Source organism: Lathyrus oleraceus, chromosome 3 (genome assembly GCF_024323335.1).
Source record: "Lathyrus oleraceus cultivar Zhongwan6 chromosome 3, CAAS_Psat_ZW6_1.0, whole genome shotgun sequence".
Classification (NCBI taxonomy): Eukaryota; Viridiplantae; Streptophyta; class Magnoliopsida; order Fabales; family Fabaceae; genus Lathyrus; species Lathyrus oleraceus.
In genome coordinates this window covers 397,801,561-397,826,297 of record NC_066581.1, presented here as the reverse complement: position 1 = coordinate 397,826,297, position 24,737 = coordinate 397,801,561, and positions in this window count along the sequence as shown.

Below are 24,737 nucleotides of genomic sequence, written 5' to 3'. Positions count from 1 at the left end.
CTTTACATGGGTATCGTACCTCTGTCCGCACTTCAATAGGGGAAACCCCTTTCTCTCTTGTTTATGGCATGGAGGCTGTACTCCGAGTGGAGGTGGAGATCCCATCAATGAGAGTCTTGATGGAGGCCAAGTTGACTGATGCTGAATGGGTTCAGAGTCGTTATGACCAGCTGAACTTGATAGAAGAGAAGAGATTGACTGCCATGTGCCTCGGTCAATTGTATCAGCAGAGAATGAAGAAAGCTTTTGATAAGAAGGTCAAACCTCGTGTTTTCCGAGAAGGTGACCTTGTGCTCAAGAAAGTCATATCTTTCGCGCCCGATTCTAGGGGCAAGTGGACTCCAAACTATGAAGGTCCATATGTTGTTAAGAGAGCCTTTTCAGGCGGTGCTTTGATACTTATAACTATAGATGGGGAGGATTTCACTCGTCCTGTGAACTCAGATACAGTCAAGAAATACTTCGCCTAAAAATAAAAATGGCTCGCTAAGTTGAAAACCCGAAAGGGCGGCTTAGGCAAAAATGAGCGTCTCGGTGGATTGAAAACCCGAAAGGGCGATCCAGGCAAATGTTAGAGACATAAAAATGAATATATGTATCCCGCTAGATTGAGTACCTCATCTTGGGGCAATCTAGGCAAAAATTAGGGATTTTGGCAAGTAACTGCATCCTGACAAGACCTTGTTCTACATCTGTCATCCGTCAGAGATTCTTGTTCATTCATCATCAACCAAAGATTCGAATACATCGAATCCAGAATTGGTGGAGAAATGGTCATTATGTTCAATGTAGCCCTTTTCCAATATATATCACCAATTTCAAAATTGTAAAGATCTATGGAGTCTTGCCATTTGCAGGCTACCATTCCATCAAATAAATTCGAGCCTTTATCCAATTATTTGCACTCTTATTTGTTTCTATTTCAACAAATGTTTTGCATGCTTTTAATTGAGAAAATATCATTGTTTTGAAAAATGAACTTTTCATAACCTGGTTTTAAACAAGGTGAACTTCCACAATGATGAAAAGGACACTTAGGAGATTCTTAGTGCTCTCCCAAGAATGGTATGATCTCCAACAGGGTAAGACATTTGTTCATATTCCTGGCATGATTGTATCTTCTTCCTTCGGAGTACCTTTTATGGTTCATCCCTGAGTGGTATGCTTGTTGAGATGGTCACCACTCTCTCCTTCAGCGGAATAACGATCTCTCCTCCGCAGCGGATGTGATCTCCTTGATGGGTATGGTACCTGGCATTTGATCCCCAGACTCCCCTTATCTCCCTCTGATACATTCCCCCAGTAGAGTTGCTTATGTGGCGGATCCTGCCTATATCATGAACTCTTTTCCCCAGCTATGACTGATGATTCATCCCTTGCAGAGATTTTGTTGTTTTCCTGATATCTCTGATCCCCGACAGATTGGATACCCTTCATTGGAATTTTGGGCTTTCTCTCCTGAGATGTAGTACCGGACGGCTGTGTGCCTTTTCCTTCGAAGATGTTTGTGTTAGAAATGTCTGTTTGTCAGCATTCATCATACATAAACCACGCATATGTGCATATTTTCGAACATTTGAATATTCATATCACATTGTTTCCCATATATCTTTTTTTTGTTTGTTAGTTGATAACACATTTCCCAAGCAGATGTCGGTGTATGATCCCTCAATATAGAGTCAGCCCCTTAAGCAGAAAGTGTTTATCTTTCCTCCCGCAATCCCCACTGAGTTATATCCTCGTGGACGACGGTTATTTTCGTGTCCTCCCAACACATATATTGGGATGGGTTTCCCTTTTGAGTTATATCCTCATTAGGACGAGTTTTGATTCAGTTTGCCTCTTTGGTTTGATCCTAAATTGGCCTCTTGTGACGGTTTTCTTGTGCTTCCCCGTGGTAAATGAATAATTGCTCGGTAAACATAATTATTCACCTTATCCTCGACGGAGGGTGTGGTTTTCTACCCTTATACCGGTAGTTGTAAATCCTACTTTCTCCCCTTTGCGGAGTTAACCATTGTTGTTCATCCTAGTTGATGACGGTTACTCTTTCATGGTTTTCTATCCAGTATCCGGTAGATGTAATCCCCTCTTTGACGGTTATCATTATCCAATATTCGATATTGATATTCCCTCCTTCCGTTGATAATTGCTCTGATTAAGCAATTTTATCCCCAGCAGGTCCTCTTTCATTTACCAGTTGCCGGTAATGTTTGTTGCTCCCCTTTGATTGGTCATCATTATACACCTAGTGTTGGTATCCCGCTGCCTTCCTCTTGACTGGTCGATTTATCCTTTATTAACCCAGTAACTGGTTGTGGATAATCTTCCACGTGAGTGTATTATCTACGTTCCGATGGTAATAGATAATATATCTCATGCGCTCTGTGGTCGAAGCCTTTTGTTCTTCCCCTTTTGAGTAAGATTTGTACCCTTGTTTTGGAATCGAATGTCCATCCCCTAATCGAGCTTGCTTTTTTGCCCTCTTTTTGGATGATGAGTGTTTTGGGAATATTCCCCAATTCACGCTTTGGTTGGTCACCTATTATATGCCCAGTAACCGGTATCCCTGGTGTTCCTTCCTTCTGCTCCCTATTATGACTTTGGTCCCATGTGGAGTCAGATTTTCCTGAGTTGGAATATACCTTTTTAGGTCTTCCTCAGATGATTTGGTTGATTGATATCTCTCACCCTTATACCGGTCTTAGATATTCATTCTTCCCGAGCTTGTTGTTCTCTCACCCTTATACCGGTGATCAGATCACGTGTCTCTTTGAGCTTATTACCCAGTAACCGGTAATACCTCATCCCCTTGATTCCCCAGGAGGGTTCTGTTGGGATCTTCCTCAGCTGAGTCCTTTGTGGACATCCCCACCTAAGTCCGGATTTTTATCCGAAGTATCCATTGTGGATAATTTTGCTGTGTTGGCATATTCCCCAATACATGCATCTTCGAGTCAACTTGAGTTCTTCCATTGATTTATTTCATGGATTATCTCTGTGTCTCTCAGCAAGTTCTAAAGTCGTGACCTGCTCACGCATTTCATCCATTTACTCCCCGGTAGAGTCTCTGTCCCATAGAATGACTTACTCATATGGATTGTCAGTTTCTCCGGATGTATTTTCTTCTTTGTGGACACATATCCCCACAGAGTGTCACCATCTTGCATACATACATTTGCATCATGAGGTCTCTTAGGGACCAAAATTCGTCTCTTTGTTATTATTTAAGCCTATTCTACCCCGTCGAGATGAAGATTTTAACCTTCATTTCTCCGGCTAGAATGACCTTAAATAGGGGCATCTGTAAGACCCCAATTTTGTCCCTAAGATCCCTCATGGCATCATAACATTTCATTTGCATAGCCTCAAGGATCATTAGCATCTTGGTTCCCTTTGCCTTTGGGTGGGACCTCTTGTGAGTGGCTTGAGATCACCAAGCATGCTTGAATTGTATATCATTGCTTTTATTATTTTGTTTACTAACCAAAAAGCACAAAAATATGTCACTAACATCTTTTGTTTGTAGCTTGAGCAATCACAGGGTCAAAAGCTTTTAGGAGATCATTGGTACAAAGACATGGTCAAGAGGAGAAGATAGCAAGCATGGTAATGGTCCCCAAATCTCTCATCCATCAAATGTGCCTCCCTAGTACCTCAATTCATCATTTTGATCAAAGCAAGTCAAAAGGTTTGAGGTTTGTTCCCCAGAGAAACCCTAATTCATCTGTGCACCACAATGCCTTGCTCCTGAAGCAACCTCAGCCCATGGTCAAATAAAATCAAGGGAAGTTCTTTAATTCATCATTTCATACATATTTGAACTTATTTGAGTGTCCTCAATCATCAATTCAACAAGGTATGAGTTATGGACTTGAAAAGTTGATCAGTCAACTCATCTGACTATTTTGAAATGCACTAGGACCTAACTTTTTATGTGTCGGTCAAATGGAGATGGTTCCAAAAGAAACAATGTTCTTAAGAACAATATTAACAACTTTCATGTTCATCAAAATATGATTTGAAGCTTGGAAGACCATCTGCCATTCCAATACATTATAGGTCATTTTGACTGAAACCCTAATTGTGGGTCAACTTCCCAAGGACATAACTCATTCATTTTTTATGATTTTTAGGTGGGATCAAATGCATTGGAAATATTGAGATGTATACTTTAAATGTTATTTTGAACAAAATTTCAAAATCTCAAAGGAAATACATGTGATAATGCAAGACATTATAGGTCCTTTTTGACCAAATGCATTAAAAGTCAAAAAAGTCCAACTTCAAGTGCCCATAACTATTTCATCAAAAATCCAAATGATGCAAAATTTAAATCCATGTTTATTGTCTTGAAAATATCTACAACTTTAATGTTGGAGGTTTTTCCATTTGAAGCTTGCATCATCAAAACAGAAAGGCTTGAAAGTTGGCCAATTTTAGAAACCTTGCCTTGACATGTTTTGCACATCACCCTTCAAGCTCCAATTTCACTAACTTCCAAGGCCCAAATGAAGTTTTGATCAACATGACATTTGTTCCTTATGCAATAAGCTTTCCAACCATTACTCATAAGCTTGCATTTTGATTTTGGACATGGCATTTTCGAAGGCTTCAATGAAATAGTGCATTTTATGAAAATCACTCCAATTGCCATGCATGATCCATTAACATCCAATTTGCACGTCCAATTCATATTTGGTGATGTATATCTTGCAATTCCAATCAGAATTGGGCCCTCCATGCGCCTGTACAGGCCCATGCATGGAGGCCATCTTCTCCCATGCACACGAGTTTGATGATGCTTGCAGCTCCCTCCATCTATAAATACAATGCCTTGCCTTCTCAATTCTTCAACCAGAAGGCGCCTGAACCTCTGCTGAATTGAATCCCCACCCTCACACCAAATGAACTCTCTCTTTTCTCTAAAAATTTCAGATCTAGAATTCAGTTTCCTCGACTGCTTTCTTAGATCTAAAAGTTCCTAGACCTCTTCACCTTGATCCATTGAACTTCTGTTTTGATAAAGCAAGCAAGGTTTCAAGCTCAAGTCACCAGAACTCAAACTTGAACTCCAACTGGTATTTTCTTCGATTCTCCTAATCCTTTGACCTATTGCCTGTGGTTTTGTGTTGGCTGAAGTCCTCTTAATAGAGGCATCGTATTTATGTTTTTGATGTTTGCAATTCATTGAGTTCATGATGAACACCAGATTTTTTCAGCTCTGATTTCTCACATTATAGAGATCTAGAAGGAAAATGGATGGTATAAGGATGATGTACATCATCCCAGCTTTCTATTGATGTATAGATCGCACGTTTTGGTTACCGTTTTTTTTTTTGCAACTTGGCCGGAATCTTGGAAGCTCACCGGAGAAGACGGTGGCTCCGGTGGCTTCATCATTGCCAGTTTAAATCCTGGTCGTTTGATCCATTCTCCAGATTGAATCTCGTCCCTTGTTTGTTATGACTTTTAATTGTTTCACATGTGCACGCATTGACTTGGATCCACCATACGCACGCGCTTCCTGGCCTCATGATTTGCCAGCTCAATTAATGAGCTTAGATCAGACGGTCCACGCTTTTTCCAATTTCTATTTTCTGTTTTATTTTCATTTTATTTTCTTTAATTCCAATTGTTTTCAAAAATTAATATCTCTTTCATTTTTTATCCAAAAAATATGGGACCAATTGTATTATTTCCCAAATAAATTCTAGTTTCTATTTCTGATTTTTAATATTTTTTATTTTATCATTTGATATTTTTTGTGAATTTTCTCTTTTCTGGTTATTTTTAATTCATTTTAAATAGTTTTTGATATCCAAAAAATACAAAAATATTTTCCTAACCTATTTGAATAATGATAGATCTATGAAAAATATTCTCATCAATTTTTGAATTGATTTGAGATTTATTTGAGATTTTAGTTCAATTAGGTTATTTTTATTCATTTTTAATTGATTAAAAATAGTTTCTGACTTTTAAAAATGCTGAATTTTTTTGTCAAACTTTGTTTGACCTTGTTGAGCTTAGGATAAATTACTTGGACCTTTCAAGGTTGATTTGAAGTAATTTTGAACTTTGACCTTTCCATTTATTTTAATTCAAGTTTATTTTAAATATTAAAAAAAAAAGCCGAAAATAGTTTATTCCTTTCTTGACTCCCAATCTTCATCTCACTTCTGTTTTTGATTGTTTGACCTTGACTTTCAATGTTATTGGTCAACATATGGGGATTGATACATGAGGTTTCATTTAATGCACTTTAATTTTGTCATTTCCATTTTCTTTCATCTATCTCCTTCTTCTTCTTCTTCTTCTTTTTCTTTTTGATTAATGAGTTAAAGGTTGATAAGTTAGCATTGATTAGAGGGATTTAACCTTCCTTGATTCAAATCTAATTCATCTTGATCAATTGATCAAGTGAATGGCTTTGCATTAAGGATAGGTTGTCTTTTAAATCATGCAAAAGGCTTAAACCAATACAAAGTCATTTCTCTTCTTCTTTTTGGCATGGCAAGTTTTTGGGACTTGGTTCACTAATCAAGACTCCTAACTTGTGTTTGTTGCCTACATTATTATTGACCGGCCTCAGATAGTCGTGACTTCTACATAAGTCCAATTACGATTGCTTAACATAGCGCTAAATTTGCCTTATGGCACACTAACTACTAACACTAACTATTAACCACTAACTTTTACTTTATGCAATTTACTTTTACGTAATTTACTATTCTTGCACATATTATCCATTAGCTTTTCTTTTTGCTCACTGGAGCACATGTTTATGTTAATGCCATTTGCCTTTTGCTCACTTGAGCACATAATTGTATATATTATTGTGCTTGTGTTTTTATGTTTTGATTGTTATGGACCAAATGCAAAGAAATGGACTTAGTTTCTAGGACTTTCCCTATGCAAAGAAATGGAGAATTGGACTTAGATTCTAGGACCTTCCTTATGCAAAATTGGAGTAAAAGGATCTTAATGATGAAGATGGATTAGAAGGACCAAATCTCTAAACTCACTTTTGTCCATTCTTGTTTTACCCCATGGAACTTTTGATGTGTGTGCTTTTGTGCTAGGAGTTCCCATTTGAGCTCAATTGGAGGATCATTACCATGTTCAATCAAGTGGAAGATACAAGATACATTGAGGATCTCTTATGAGACTTGTTTGATTGCTTATACTCCGTGCTTGCTTATTCCAAAGGATGGGAGCTACTTGGATCATCAATATGGTCTCAAGAGAGGAACTCCTAGTGTGGTTTTATTTCTTATCCCTCATCTTTTTGTTTTCCTTAGGACTTAGCCCTTCTTCTCCATCTCTCCACTCTAACCCAAGCCAAAACCTTCTTGTGCACACATTTAACTATTGTTTTCAAACATTAGAAACCTAAGCCTTATGCTTTTGATTTTCAAACGTTCTCTTCATAACACTTATTTTGAATTGAATTTTTAAGTCAAATTTGACCATTTTTGTACATACTTCTAATTGGTAAATATAACCCATTCAGATGTCTCTTTGTGATTCCAGTGGCCACTTTCTTAATCAAAACTTTTCATAACCTTTAGCCATAGGTTTGAGTTATCATAGTGGTTGATGTAAAGCTCACCTCATCCTTAGTGATTGGATTATAAGCCTTCCATACTCATTATAGGGTTAACCCCTCACTAGTATGTTGAAGCTTTCCTCACATGGTGGATTTGTGGTTTGGTTGAGTTTTCTCCCTTTGATAACAAAAGACCTTAAGGCTTTTGGACCAATCAATTCACCAACTTCTTTTGAGATTTTTACCCCGAACTACAAGGTTTTGATCCTAATCTTTTTATAAGATGGTACGTAGGCAATTGGTTTTCCATCCAAACAAAATGTAAATAACCTATATATTCTCTTCTCGTCTCTTCAATCATGTTTGCACAAACAAAATTTTCACAAGACAACAACCTTCACAAGTGTGAAAAGGGCTCCCTAGGAGTACCTAGGAAGTTTTGGGTGTCTAACACCTTCCTATTGCATAACCAACCCCCTTACCCAGATCTCTGTTTCTTTTACTAGTTTTTGTTAAAACTATTAGGTTTTTGTTCGCTTTCTAACCATTCCTTTGGATAAATAGAAGTGCGGTGGCGACTCGACTTGTATGATTTACCTTGGATTTAGTCAGTATCTCTAATGGTAACGAATACCCCGCTACAATTATATATTGTTTATTTATCCAATCTGATTGATAACTGTTGCCTACTTGTATGATGTATGAGGCATATATTCTTATTGTTTGTTTGCCATGAACAATCCCCATTCATAACAAATGTACCCCTCTCCCATAAACTGTATAATATTTATTTCTTTATTTATTTAGTCACCTGTTAATACAAGAATTAAAACGAACATCCGATAACCATTTCAAAATAAGATCAAAAGCTCGATCCAACGTCGAGTAATCATTTTCAAAACTTAACAGAACCAGCACGCATTCATCCATCCTCTTGTAAGTCGATTGCCTTAGGCATCGCCATCTACCTGTAAGTCGATTGCCTCCGACATCGCCATCTACCCTTTATCCGTAACTCCTCTCCGCGCTCCATCCATCGACTCTTGTTCTGTTTAGGTAGCACCCATTAGGTAGAACCCTTTGTATGATAACATAGGTAGAATTCCCCTATTCTTTGCATGCTAACATTAGGTAGATGTTCCCCTTTGTAAATCCTAACACATAGGTCCATATTGCATGACAACTCTAGAGCAGAGCTTCCCCACTTTTAGACCTTCTGTGCGTCTCCGATCTTGTGGCATGTCAGTCCGTTCTATTGCAAAGAGGTAATTGCCTAAGACTCGATTCAACGAGCTGCGACACCTACTGCTAGGACGTTGAACACAATGCCCACCCTCCTTTGACACAGCTGGTGTCCTCTTTTGTAAGTCCATGTTCAGATGGAAATTCTTAACCCTTAGTTAGCCGAACTACATTTTGTTCTGATTCTCATTCCAGATGAGATACGTAGGCATAAGACCCGACGTCTTACCGAGCACACTTCTCTTTAACCCATAGGTAACCGAGCTACGAAGACTCTGATTCTCATACTCAGATGAGATACGTAGGCAGTGGATGCGACATCCTTGCGAGTCATTTTCTTTTAACCTTCCTTTTAGTAAATAGTACTTTAGATATACCTACACCCTTTAGACTAGAACAACACTTATGAAAAGGGCTCCCTAGGAGTACCTAGGATGTTTTGGGTGCTTAAAACCTTCCCATTGCATAACCAACCCCCTTACCCAGATCTCTGACATTTTTACTAGTTTTTGATTCGATAAAACTTTTAGGTTTTTGTTCGCTTTCTAACCATTCCTTTGGATAAATAGAAGTGCGGTGGCGACTCGACTTGCATGGTTTACCTTGGATTTAGTCAATATCTCTAATGGTAACGAATACCCCGCTACAGAAAAGTGGCGACTCTGCTGGGGACTATCATTTGCCTAGTGGGTTTTGCCTACTTTTCGTATTTGTTATATTGTATGGTATATTGCTTTGTGACATATTTTTTTGCAATTTGGGATTACTGTATTGTATGTAATGATTGAATTGTTTGAATATTAATTCCTTGTATGCTTGGTGATCTTCGTGAGATGAGTTTTATACCCGAACTCGAGTGCACTTAGGATAGGAGAATGGCATAGTCTTGTTGACTTGTGTGGAGTTATTCCTTAGCAAGTTGACTTGCAAGCCCATTCACTTGGTGGAGGTTATGTTGGGATCAATAATGTCACACGAGTAGTCGTGGTTAGGCATTACTCTTTCCAATATATGCCTTAGAAGCCAAGGACCTTAGTTTACCACGCCCATCTTGGCCTATTTTTTAGGACATAGTGCGAAGATCGTTCAAGTGTAAGATTTGATACGATTGTTACGCGATACTACACTCATAAGAGTCTCTCTTGAGAATATTTTTGGAATACGAGTAGTCGTTTATCCGATAATATCTGAAAGATGGGATGATGACTATGGGAACCTCTTGTAGAACATGTTTGGCAGGTTTGAACCATAGTACACTCCCTTTAGGTGGTTCTTAACCAAGACTCCATGCTCGCGACTCGCAACAAACCCTTATTTCGTGGTTGATCCATTCTTGTGCATCCTTAATATCAATGGAACTTGGGTGTTGATAAGGTGTAAACCATAATCCACCAAAATGGATGATTGATATTAAGGATGACTTGATCCATCCCATGACCTTTGTGTGGTGTGATTTGCTTGATCCTTGAGTGTGATTGTTGCATCCATGCATTCATGCATTCATACACATCCATATCATCAACAATGAGAAAATTTTCAAGGAACTTAAAAGGTCTATTTGCAAATTTTCAGACATGGATAATCAAAGAAGGAATACAAAGAAGTACAGTTTCAGACAACCCGACTTGAAAGAGTTAAGGAGTTTGACATCCTATGTATTAGATCCCTTGGAATTCAAGGCTCGTCATGGGAAGCTTCTGTCTCTTCTGGCTACTCAAGTGGATGAAGGTCTAATGAGTGTGTTGGTGCAGTTCTATGATCTCTTGTACCGTTGCTTCACTTTTCCGGATTTCCAGATTTTGCCCACACTTGAGGAGTATGCCTTTCTTGTGGGCATACCTATCCTAGACCAGTTGTCGTTCAGTGGCTTGGAGAGAGTTCCTTCTTCTCAAGAGATTGCTGATCTGTTGCGTATAGATGAATCTATTATTGGTGCTCATATGACTACCAAAGGTGGAATTCAAGGTCTCCCGTCTGATTTCCTCATTGTCAAGCTACTATGTTTGGGAAGTCCATGAGTGAGGACGCCTTTGAGGCCATATTTGTACTTCTCATCTATGGGCTAGTGTTATTCCCCAACATCGACAAGTTTGTGGATGTGAACGCCATTAGGATTTTCACTACTCTTAATCCCGTTCCTACTCTGTTGGGTGACACTTATTTCTCTTTGCATATGAGGAATGCGAAGGGCGGTGGTACCATTGTGTGCTGTTTGCCTCTGTTGTACAAGTGGTTTATTTCGCACTTGCCTCAGACGCTCGCCTTCAAGGACAACAAAGGATATCTATGGTGGTCCACGAGACTTATGTCTCTCGCTAATGATGATATCTTTTGGTACAACCGTGTATATGATAGTGTGAAGATTATCGACTCTTGTGGTGAATTCTCCATTGTACCTCTTCTTGGTACATGCGGTGGAATTAACTACAACCCTATTTTGGCACGTCGTCAGCTTGGGTTCCCCCTAAAGGATAAACCCAATAACATTCTGTTAGAGGGTGTGTTCTTTCAGGAGGGTAAAGATCCCCAAGGCTTGAAGGGCGGGATGGTCCGCGCCTGACGCAAGATCCATAAGAAAGGAAGGAAGGAGCTAGGTCCGAAGAACTGTATCGCTTTGGAACCCTATACCTCTTGGGTTAGGAGGAGAGCTTCCGAGTACCTCATGCCTTATGAGTATCCAAGATCCACACCTTTGGTTGTGGCTGGGCCTTCAACCCTCCCTAGACAAGGAGTAGAGGAGTTGAGAGACAAAGACCGTTCGCGTGCTTGGATTCGTGAACGAGAGGAGTTGCTTCAGCAGATCAGAGAGAAGGATGCTTTGATAGAGTTCCTTAAGCACCAGGTTATTGATGATCCTGATGATGCATTGACTTCTCTACTTCCTCGGTCTTCCAAGTTTTGGAAGAGGAAGTATGATCGACTCACCAAAGAGAAGGCATATATGGAAGGAGCCTATGAGAGGGAGGTGAAGAGGCTTCGTGCAGCTTATCTTCCGGGTCGAGGGCTTTGGACGATTGCTTCTAGGGATCCATAGGATGTTCATTTTCCTTCTCTCTTGTATTGTATTTGGTTACCAAGACTGTACTTCTTTGGCGTAAAAACATTTCCAAGTATTAATTGACGTGATATTTCCGTATGTGATAAACGTTTAATATTTCCAAAATTTGAAAATAAGACTATAAGGTTCCTCTGATATAAAAAATAAATCATAAGCATTGCATGCATCATGTTTATCTATTCCTAGGGGTTTATATCTTCTTCTTAATTCTAGTCGGGGTTTTCTTACACTATTTATCTAATGTGAGACTGGAATCAAGGGGTAGAATACCCTTTGAAATTGATAAACATGTCATTGCATTTGCATATTCATTAGCATGTATTGCATAACAGGTACCGCCGCAGTGTTCTCATCTTGTCTGGTATTCCATTATTAGGATAGCTGACTCAGGCATTCATCGATATGGTACCCAAAGGAATCAACAGAGAGCAATGGAAGGTTTACAAGAAGAGCTCGCTGAGATGAGGATTCACATGAATCAGTTCATGGAAGTGGTCCAAGGAGTGGCTCAGGGACAGCAGGAGATTAGATTGTTGGTACAGGGGAATCCCCCTACTACTCAACCGGAGGTTGTGGCTGATCCTCCCGCTGGTGAGGCTAATGGACCCAATGGACCGGGGCCTATCCCAATCCCACATGGCAACCTTGGTCAATAACCCATCCATGATGACCAGAAGGACTTTGGCATGGGCCATGGTATGGATCCTATGTTTCGGAGACTGGAAGAGAGGTTGAAAGCTGTGGAAGGGCAGAATGCTCTTGGTGTGGATGTTGTTGACTTAGGGCTGGTCCCAGGCGTGAGATATCCGCCAAAATTCAAAGTCCCCATGTTTAATAAGTACAATGGCAACTCTTTCCCGAAGACTCATGTACAAGCTTACTTCCGCAAGATGATCGCGTATTCTGATGATGAGAAGCTGCTCATGTACTTCTTCCAGGACAGCCTAGTTCGGGCATCCTTGGAGTGGTATATGAGGCTGGACAGAGCCCATATTTGCTGCTGGAGAGACTTGGCTAAGGCCTTTGTGAAGCAATATCAGTACAATGCGGATATGGCACCTGACAGGACTCAGCTCCAGAATCTGTCTCTCAAGAGCAACGAGTGCTTCAAAGAGTATGCTCAACGCTGGAGAGAGTTGGCTTCCTGTGTTCAGCCTCCGATGTTGGAAAAAGAGATGGCCAACATGTTTATAAACACACTACCTGGATCTTATTTGGAGCGTCTGGTGGATTGCAACGCCTCGAATTTTACTGATGTTGTCTCTACCGGTGAGAGGGTGGAGAACTACTTACAGACGTGTAAGATCCAAAATGGGGTTGGATCATCTTCGGGGTCAAAGAAGTCGTTCTTAGAAGGACAGAAGAGGAGAGAAGGGGATGCAAATGCCATATCTTCTTATCAGAACAGGGGTAACCAGAGGAATAACTTTCAGAATTACCATCAACAACCTTATGTTGCAGAAATGACCATTCCGGCTGCAGCACCAGTGCAACAACAACAACCTCAACGTCAACAAAATCAATACCAACAACAACAGGGTAACAAACCTGCTTATCAACAGAGACAGAGGATGATGGATAGGCGTTTTGACACTCTTCCGATGTCGTATGCCCAATTGCTTCCCAACCTTCAGTAGTTGCAACTTGTGCAGTTACGCACTTTGGCTCCTCTCGTTGGCAAGCTTCCAGTGGGTTATGACGCCAATGCTAGGTGTAATTTCAACTCTGGGGCACCTGGCCACACTATTGAGAACTGCAAAGCTTTTAAGCACGTAGTTCGGGACCTTATTGATTCAAAGGCCATTAACTTTGCGCCGGCTCCTAATGTTGTCAACAATCCCATGCCGCAGCATGGTGGAGCAAATGTTAACATGGTTGAAGGAGAAGCCAAACTAGTCAAGGAGGTGTTGAAGCTGAAGACTCCGCTGTTAGAAATCAAAGAATACTTACTAAAGGCAGATGTTTTCCCCGGCTGTGGGAGTGGTTGTTTGGGTTGTGTTGCACAGAGTGGGGGTTGTGTGAAGCTGCAGCAAGGTATCCAGGCCTTGCTTGACGATGGTATCCTCCAAGCTGAAGACTTATCTGCCCAAAGGTTTGTTGAAGGGGTTGTTGAGAATGCAGGTGTTGATCCTCTCTTTCCTGAAGATGCTAAAGAATTTACAAATGTTGTTCCTGTTGATTTTGTAATTCCCAATGATGTAATTAATTTTGCTGATGCTGTTGCTGATATTCCAAACATTGTGCTTAATTCTGATGTACTTGTTGTACTTGATTCCGATGTTTCAGATCAGGGGCCGACTACTTTCTCCAGTGCTGGCATCATTCAGTACGGCCAGGTCTCTGTAATCAACAAAGAAGATGGGGATAGTGATTGCGACATTGACAACTGGGTGCGTCCAAGGGTCCCGGGTGAAGTTCTCCGCAACTGGTCTTCTGAAGAGATTATCCAAGTCACTCTTCTTAAAGAGTAATTTTCTTCGTTTATTCATGCATATCCAAGTCTTACGTTCCGCCCAGGGCGTGATGACTCATTATAGGGCTCATCTATGTGGATACCTGCATTTTTTATCATAAATAAAGGACGTCTTTTTGCATTCAAATATTTTGTTCACTGTCTTTCTATTTTTGCAGTTTTCAAAAATCAAAAATATAAATAAAAAATATACATTTGGCAATGTTTTGTTTAGTTTCCACTTCTTGTTCACACTCATAAGCACATACCATCACTCATGCAGATGCACGTCCCCGGATCCTATTGATAACAGTTCTGCTATGGCTCGCTTCGACTTTGAAAATCCAATCTTTCAAGCTGAAGAAGAGGGTGATGAAGACTATGAACTCCCTGAAGAACTTGCCAGGTTATTAAAACAGGAGGAAAGGGTCATTCAACCGCATCAAGAGTCTGTTGAAGTGATTAATCTCGGCACCGAGGACGCCAAGAGAGATATCAAGATAGGGGATGCTTTGGAAGATAATGTGAAGAAGGGGCTGATTAAATTCCTGCAAGAGTATGTTGACATCTTTGCTTGGTCTTATCAGGACATGCCAGGGCTTGACACAGACATTGTGGTACACCGTTTGCCTCTCAAAGAGGATTGTCCTCCGGTCAAGCAGAAGCTCAAAAGAGCAAGACCAAAGATGGCTATCAAGATAAAGGAAGAAGCGCAAAAACAGTTGGACGCAGGGTTTCTAGCGGTTACAAATTATCCGCCATGGGTTGCAAATATCGTTCCAGTACCTAAAAAGGATGGAAAGGTACGAATGTGTATTGACTACCGGGATCTGAACAGAGTTAGTCCTAAAGATGATTTCCCATTACCTCACATCGATGTTTTGGTGGATAACACAGCTCAATTCTCGGTATTCTCCTTCATGGATGGCTTTTCTGGCTATAATCAAATTAAGATGGCACCAGAAGACATGGAAAAGACAAATTTCATAACCCCATGGGGCACCTTCTACTACAAGGTGATGCCGTTTGGTCTGAAAAATGTTGGGGCAACATATCAACGAGCTATGGTAACTCTTTTCCATGATATGATTCATCATGAAATCGAGGTTCATGTTGATGATATGATTGCCAAATCTCAGACGGAAGAAGAACATCCGGTGAATTTGCAGAAACTGTTTGAGCGCTTGAGGAAATTCAAGTTGAGGCTTAATTCGAACAAGTGTACTTTCGGGGTGAGATCTGGAAAACTGCTGGGTTTTATTGTTATTGAAAAAGGGATTGAGGTGGATCCGGCCAAAGTGAAAGCGATACAAGAAATGCCTGAGCCAAGAACAGAAAAACAAGTCTGTGGTTTCTTAGGAAGGTTGAACTACATTGCAAGGTTCATCTCTCACCTAACAGCCACATGTGAGCCAATATTCAAATTATTGAGAAAAGATCAGGCCATCAGGTGGAATGATGATTGCCAAAGGGCTTTTGAAAAGATAAAACAGTATTTGCAGAATCCTCCAATCCTTATGCCTCCAGTCCCAGGGAGACCGCTGATTGTGTATTTGACAGTACTCGATAATTCCATGGGTTGTATTCTCGGTCAACACGACGAGATAGGTAGGAAAGAGCATGCCATCTACTACCTGAGTAAAAAATTCACAGATTGCGAGTCGAGATACTCAATGCTTGAAAAGACATGTTGTGCACTTGCATGGGCTGCTAAGCGATTGAGACAATACATGCTGACTCACACGACCTTATTGATCTCCAAAATGGATCCAGTCAAGTATATATTTGAGAAGCCAGCTCTCACCGGAAGGGTTGCTCGTTGGAAAATGGTACTGACAGAGTACGACATCCAGTATACATCCCAGAAAGCCATCAAAAGGAGTATTCTGTCAGACTATCTTGCTCAGCAGCCGATTGATGATTATGAGCCGATGAAGTTTGATTTTCCGGATGAAGACATCATGTTCCTCAAGATGAAAGACTGTGAAGAGCCAGTTGTTGAGGAGGGACCTAATCCAGATGAAAAGTGGACTTTAATGTTTGATGGGGCCGTCATTGCCAAAGGAAGTGGAATTGGTGTTGTCATTACCACTCCGAAAGGTGCCCACATGCCTTTCACCGCTCGTCTGGCTTTTAAGTGCACCAATAATGAGGCTGAGTATGAGGCATGTATCTTAGGTATTGAGCAAGCCAGTGATTTGAGAATCAAGACTCTGGACATCTTCGGAGATTCAGCTCTAGTGATCAATCAAGTGAATGGTGATTGGAATACTCTCCAGCCTAATCTGGTCCCCTACAGAGACTACACGAGATGACTGTTGACTTTCTTCACAACAGTAAGGCTGTATCATATACCTCGTGATGAGAACCAGATGGCAGATGCTCTTGCTACTCTGTCCTCCATGATCGAGGTGATTCGGTGGAACTATGCTCCTAGGATCGATGTTATGCGCCTTGATAGGGCCGCGTATGTGTTTGCTGCTGAACTGGTAGTTGATGACAAGCCCTGGTACCACGACATCAAGTGCTTTCTGAAAAATCAAGAGTACCTTGCAGGGGCCTCCAACAATGATAGAAAGACTTTGAGAAGATTGACAAGCAGTTTCTTCTTGAACAAAGACGATGTGTTGTATAAGAGGAACTTCGACATGGTTTTGCTCAGATGCGTGGATAGACACGAAGCAGACATGTTAATGCAGGAAGTTCATGAAGGCTCCTTCGGTACTCATGCCGGCGGACATGCAATGGCTAAGAAATTGTTGAAAGCGGGTTATTACTAGATGACCATGGAATCTGATTGTTTCAAATATGCTCGGAAGTGTCATAAATGCCAGATTTATGCTGATAAGGTGCATGTGCCGCCAAATCCTCTGAATGTGATGTCTTCGCCGTGTCCATTTGCTATGTGGGGCATTGATATGATTGGAAAGATTGAGTCGACTACTTCTAATCGGCATCGCTTCATCCGTGTTGCCATCGACTATTTCACCAAGTGGGTCGAAGCAGCGTCATTTACGAAGGTCACCAGACATGTGGTTGCCCGATTCATCAAGAAAGAAATCATTTGTCGTTATGGGATTCCCGAAAGGATCATTACTGATAATGGTTCTAATCTCAATAACAAAATGATGAAGGAGTTGTGCAAGGACTTCAACATTCAACATCACAACTCTTCCCCTTATCGTCCTAAGATGAACGGTGTTGTTGAGGCAGCAAATAAGAACATAAAGAGGATTGTGCAGAAGATGGTCGTTACGTACAGAGATTGGCATGAGATGCTACCCTTCGCCTTGCATGGGTACCGTACTTCAGTACGTACATCGACCGGTGCAACCCCTTACTCCCTTGTGCATGGTATGGAAGCAGTCCTACCTGTTGAAGTAGAGATTCCTTCTCTAAGAGTCATGTTGGATGTCAAGTTAGACAAAGCTGAATGGATTCAGACAAGGTTCAATGAGTTGAGTCTTATCGAAGAGAAGCGAATGGCAGCCATTTATCATGGGCAATTGTATCAGAGTCGGATGAAGAGAGCCTTTGATCGGAAAGTGCGTCCTCGATGCTTCCAAGTTGGAGATTTGGTGTTGAAAAGGATCCTTCCTCCTCAGACAGATCACAGGGGCAAGTGGACTCCTAATTATGATGGACCGTATATTGTCACCAAGGTTTTTGATGGTGGAGCCTTAATGCTTGCAACTATGGATGGTGAAAACTTCACTTCCCCTGTGAACTCAGACGCAGTTAAAAAATACTTCGCATAAAATAGACCCGCTGGACGATAAAAAGAATAGTCCAGGCAAAAAAATGGGCATCCCGGCGAACCAAGAAAATGAAAAAGGTTCGGGCAAAAGTTAGGGATTAAAAAAATAAAAAGATTGTACACCCGGTAAGTTGAAAACCTGAAAGGGCAACTTAGGCAAAAATGGGTATCCCAGTGGATTGAAAACCCGAATGGACGATCCAGGAAAAAGTTAGGGATTAAGCGAATGGCTGCATTCTGAATATCATCTCGTGTCGATAATCGGAAACTTTCGAAGGATAGGAAACAATCCAATCACCTTTTTCGGAAAGCTGATCATCTGGAGGATCTTGAAGACGAGTGAATCATAGCAGAATTGGAACCCGATAGAAATCCATTTCACATTGCCATTAGATTAATTTTTGTTTTTATCTGTTGTGCAATTACCTCTTTCCAGGGATTGCTTCTTGATGTAAATACCTATTCAGAGGCCACTCAATCAATAAAATCATGTTATTCAGTACATCTCTGTGTTCATTTTCATTTTACTATTTTGTTTGCAAAAATGACGTCCGAATTTTTGATAAACATTGCATAATGAAACCTAAGAGCTTTACAGGTACGTGCTTAATAAACATTGAAAATTGCTGTAAATTTTAAGTGCTTTGGATCGTCTATTCAGAACAGGTACACTCGGGGCATTTCCTTAAGGTCCCCATCAAATAATCGCGGATGTTTTTCCTCAACAGTTGGAATTTGGTATCTTATCCCTACAGAGCTGGTCCGAGCGTTGGATTCTTCAATCCCCAGCAGGCTCTCACTGTTGTACTTCCCCAAGCATTTGTTTCAGATTATATATTCACCAGTAGAGTCGATAGTGTCTGACTGTATATCCCCAACGGAGTTGATAGTGCCAGACTGTATCTTCCCAGCAGAAGCGGCTGCTCCTCAGAGTTCGATGCCAAATCGATGATCTCGACGCTAGACCCATGGTCTCTTTCCTTGAAGCAGAATCTTGGTACCGTATCGGTGTTTGCTTCCCCTGTTGAGTCGTCTCTCTCGCAGATTATGGTTGCCAGAACCACTGTCGCTTTCCTCAGCAGCAAGTTTTCAGTGTCATTCTCTCCCCAGTCAGAGCCTTGGTATTTTGTTATTTTCCAGAACACCGTGTGGTGGGTCATTTCCCCACAGGGTTCTTTGTGTTGTGCATCTCCAACAGCCTTGCCAGGGTCCAGAAGATGGTGGTCATTTCCCCAGCAGAATTCCTTGCCTCAGCTTGGCGTTCTCTCTAATCAAGCATTTCACATCCCTGCATGTAGAATCATATTGCATTGCATCCTCACAAATTGCATAGCATTTCCATTTTCATGGAGCATTACGCCATTGAAAAATTCAAACATACGCATGTAAAGCATAAGGCATTCTCGGTATCCCAAGTGATAAGCCAGAAGTTGTTTCCAAAACTCAGATTGAAGATTGTTCATGACTTATCTTTATTATTCCCAGCAGGGGTCGTTGGCCCACGCGCCGCCTCAATTGTCATTTTCCCTACTCTTGCGGATACTGACAGGCATGAAAGTTTCCGGTATTCAGACCTAAGTGGCATTCAGGCCAGTTTTCGGATGTTTAGATCGAAGAAGTTTCCGACATTCAGGTCGATGCAACTTGTGGCATTCAGGCCAGTTTTCTGATATTCAGACCGAAGTGGCACTCATGCCAGTTTCCCGGTGTTCAGACCGATGTTTGATAATCTAATATCTTCCGATGTTCAGATCGAAGAAGTTTCAGACATTCAGGTCGATGCAACTTGTGGCATTCATGCCAGTTTTCCGGTATTCAGACCGAAGTGGCACTCAGGCCAGTTTCCCGGTGTTCAGACCGATGTTTGATAATCTAACATCTTCCGATGTTCAAATCGAAGAAGTTTCTGACATTCAGGTCGATGCAACTTGTGGCATTCAGGCCAGTTTTCCGGTATTCAGACCGAAGTGGCATTCAGGCTAGTTTCCTGGTGTTCAGACCGATGTTTGATAATCTAATATCTTCCGATGCTCAGATCGAATTCATTTCTAGTATTCAGATTGATGAGCGGAATTCAGGCCATGGTTATTTCTGTGTTAGCATTTATTTTGGTATTCAGGCTAACATTCCTTGTTTCGGTGTTCATACCGACTCTCACCGTACCAGACGAATTCTTTTTCAAGACCACCTCTTGGCCGATTCTGACAGGCATTGTTACTTCATTTTTTCACTTCAGTGTAAATTTTCGGGCTTTTACCGTATTCAATCACTTGATACCTGGAAAGTGCGAAAGCCGTTGCTATCTTCCTTTCGGGTTTCCATTCAAATGAATAGGGGCAGCTGTAATACCCCAAAATTTACCCTTCATTTTTCCTGAAAGCATGGGATTATGTTTTACACTTCATTAGCATCATATTAGGTCATACTCATTGCACACTGCATTAGTGACATGGAGATCAGGTTTTGATCGATCACTCCTTAACAGAAGGAGCCCACACAAAGAAAGATTGAGAATTGGACTTCATGTTCTAAGTATACAAGTCTCAAGGGTCTCAGGGGGGTCCAAGTATCTTATTATGGTCCTCAGTTCATCAGTGAGGATTCAAAGCTATCAGAGTGTTCATCTGGATTTAATCAGAAATTAGGGTTTCATGGCTACCTGCAACAGGCAATGTTTGGTTGGAAGTAGAGGAGGTCATCCATGTTATGATTAGAGAGGCATCTTGGCCTAGGAAGATTCACAATTATCTCAGAAAGATCCATTGGCAATCAGTGCAATCAGTTCCTGATCATTTTGCCCTAAAACTAGGGTTTGGTATAAAATCAGTTTATTTCTGATTCTTTGGGTGAAAATCTTTTCCATGGCCCTCCATATATCCACAAGGGTCTACATACAAAAAATCAGCTCTTTATTTGAGCTAGAAGTGCTTCAATTGATCAATGGAATCGGGAATTAGACAGTTTGGGAAAAGTCAACTGTGGGGCCAGAAAAGTCAACTCCTGACATTTTGAGAGTGGAATCTCAAAATCCATGCCTAGGGGATACTACATGTGAAATTTGATCAAGGCTGGATCATGGATTCATCATTTAATCAGGAATTGGAAAAGTTACTTAATTTGGAAATGGTTGACTTTCCATTTACGGCAAGTTTTCATGATCATTGCACTCACTTTAAGCCCATTTTACATCAAGATAAAAGCTCCATTTGAAAATGTCTCCAACATGAAAGTTGTTCCTCGTGTTCCAAGTTTTTTAGAGATATAATGTTTTCTCCATTTGGATTAGAATTGAGAAAGTTATGCTTAGTCAAAGTGAGACATTTTTTTAGGACACTTCGAAAAATTTCTAAGTCCAAAATCTTCAAAATTTGTCAAGACTTCTTGGCCAATTTTCTTGCACTTCAAGCCATTATTTGAAAATACTTTCTTCATAACAATTATACCTTGCCATGTCCTATTTCACATCCTTTTAGAATCATCTCATTTGGATCCATGGTTTGAGAGATACATTCATTTAAAGTGGGCACCATGACTTGATTATTTAGGCAGATTTTGGGCCTGGCTGGCCCAATCAGATTTTCTAAGCATGCTGCACAAACCAGTCACGTTTTCTACCTCTTTTGGCCATGCATTGGACATCCATTCACTTAAGTTTAGCCCAAAATAACACCATTTTACACCTCACTTCACACTTTTATTCTTATGGATAAATCACTTATTAAAAAGCCCATGAGAACACCTAATCCACCCTATTTAAGAAGCTGAAACCCTAACCCTAAAGGGGCATTGGAATTTTGTGGCAAGGAGGAAAAGCTTCATCACATATCAGATTCCATTCCACTTATATTTTCCATTAGGTAATCGTCTCTTCCATGGCCATGTTTTGATATATCTACGCTTGCTTACCATGTTCATCACCATTAATCCTTCCATTTTCATATTTCTTTTTCTTATTTAAAATATTTTATTCGTCCATAAAATTACCCAAAAATATTTTTAACTTTTCTTAACATTTTATTTAATTTTATATAATTTTTATTTTCGTATTTTTTTAATATTAATATTTTATTTTAATTATTTATTCTAAATGGTCCATTTTAACACACTTTTTTTATTGATTTTATTTTTATGACTTAAGATTATTGTTAGCATTTGATTTTTGGGATGAAGGTTGACCACTGTCTCATGGTCAACCTGACCTTTTCTTGGAATTTTATTTCACATTTTCAATTTATTCTTGATTTATTTCTAACCTAGTCTTATTAATTGACTTTTGGTTTGACCTATGTTTTGTGTTAATTAATTCACGTGCCAATTTTCATTATTTTAAAAATCTTTTTTGGGGATGATGATGTCCTGGCCCCATCTTATTTATTTTAATTTTTCATAATTTTCTTGATTAATTTACTATTTATTCTTGATTTATTTCTAACCTAGTCTTATTAATTGACTTTTGGTTTGACCTATGTTGTGTTTTAATTAATTCACGTGCCAATTTTCATTATTTTTAAAATCTTTTTGGGGGATGATGATGTATTGACCCACCTTATTTAGTTTAATTTTTCATAATTTTCTTGATTAATTTGCTATTTATTTGTTATTTTTTAAGTTTACTTGAATTTTCAGTTGACTTCTTTATGATCGATGTTTGACATAGGGATTGCTTATGGCAATTGAAGAGATCTTTTTATCCTCCCTCGTTCATCTCATATGCCATGTATTAGAGGCCTTTTAGCTTGATTTTATTTGGTCCTTACCTCATTTCCTGATTAAATTATTCAGAGGACCCTTCGTGTGCATATTTTCATCTGTTTGATTCATCTGTTATCTTTTATACTTGTTTCTCTCATCCATGCTTTCTATTGCTTGATTATTTAACAAGTTCATACTCCCATGCATTGTTTAAATGCTCCTTTATTTGATTCTTTGGTTTGATTATATATTGTTTATTTATCCGATCTGATTGATAATTGTTGCCTACTTGTATGATGTATGAGGCATATATTCTTATTGTTTGTTTGCCATGAACAATCCCCATTCATAAAAAATGTACCCCTCTCCCATAAAGTGTATAATATTTATTTATTTATTTCTTTAGTCACCTGTTAATACAAGAATTAAAACAAACATCCGATAACTATTTCAAAATAAGATCAAAAGCTCGATCCAACATCGAGTAATCATTTTCAAAACTTAACAGAACCAGCACACATTCATCCATCCTCTTGTAAGTCGATTGCCTTAGTCATCGCCATCTACCTGTAAGTCGATTTCCTCCGGCATCGCCATCTATCCCGTATCCGTAACTCCTCTCCGCGCTCCATCTATCGACTCTTGTTCCGTTTAGGTAGCACCCATTAGGTAGAACCCTTTATATGATAACATAGGTAGAATTCCCCTATTCTTTGCATGCTAACATTAGATAGATGTTCCCCTTTGTAAATCCTAATACATAGGTCCATATTGCATGACAACTCTAGAGCAGAGCTTCCCCACTTTTAGACCTTCCGTGCGTCTCCGATCTTGTGGCATGTCAGTCCGTTCTATTGCAAAGAGGTAACTGCCTAAGACTCGATTCAGTGAGTTGCGACACCTACTGCTAGGACGTTGAACACACTGCCCACCCTCCTTTGACACAGCTGGTGTCCTCTTTTGTAAGTCCATGTTCAGATGGCAATCCTTAACCCCTAGTTAGCCGAACTACATTTTGCTTTGATTCTCATTCCAGATGAGATACGTAGGCATAAGACGCGACGTCTCACCGAGAACACTTCTCTTTAACCCATAGGTAGCCGAGCTACAAAGACTCTGATTCTCATACTCAAATGAGATACGTAGGCAGTGGATGCGACATCCTTGCGAGTCATTTTATTTTGACCTTCCTTTTAGTAAATAGTACTTTAGACATACCTACACCCTTTAGACTAGAACAACACTTATGAAAAGGGTTCCCTAGGAGTACCTAGAATGTTTTTGGTGCTTAAAACCTTCCCATTGCATAACCAACCCCCTTACCTAGATCTCTGATATTTTTACTAGTTTTTGATTCGATAAAACTTTTAGGTTTTTGTTCGCTTTCTAAACATTCCTTTGGATAAATAGAAGTGCGGTGACGACTCGACTTGTATGGTTTACCTTAGATTTAATCAATATCTCTCATGGTAACGAATACCCCGCTACATTGATATGTTCACTCTAACTGATGACATATATTCTTCCTTTTTGGTTTTCTACCAAGTAAAAAGATAGTCGTAAATCCTTTTTCCCCAGAGAGTCTATCTTTGATATGTCCACTTTAACTGGTGACCGATTTTCTCTTGTCTGGTATTCTGCCCAATAAATGGTAGATATACACCCTATTCTCCACTTTGAATCTATCCTTGATATGTTCACTTTAATCGGTGATGGATATTCTCTTTTTGATCTTCTACCCAGTAACCGGTAGTTGTAAATCCTATTGTTTTTTGGTGGTTTATCCTTGATATGCTCACTTTAATCGGTGGTGGATATTCTTCCTGTTCGGTATTCTATCCAATAATCGGTAGATATAATTCCTATGTTTTTGTGGTCAATCACCTTTGTTAAGCTTCCCTAACCGGTAGTTGGTGATTCTCCATGGCAGTCTATCCTTGATATGTTCATCTTAACCAATGACGAATATTCTTCCTTTGAGTTT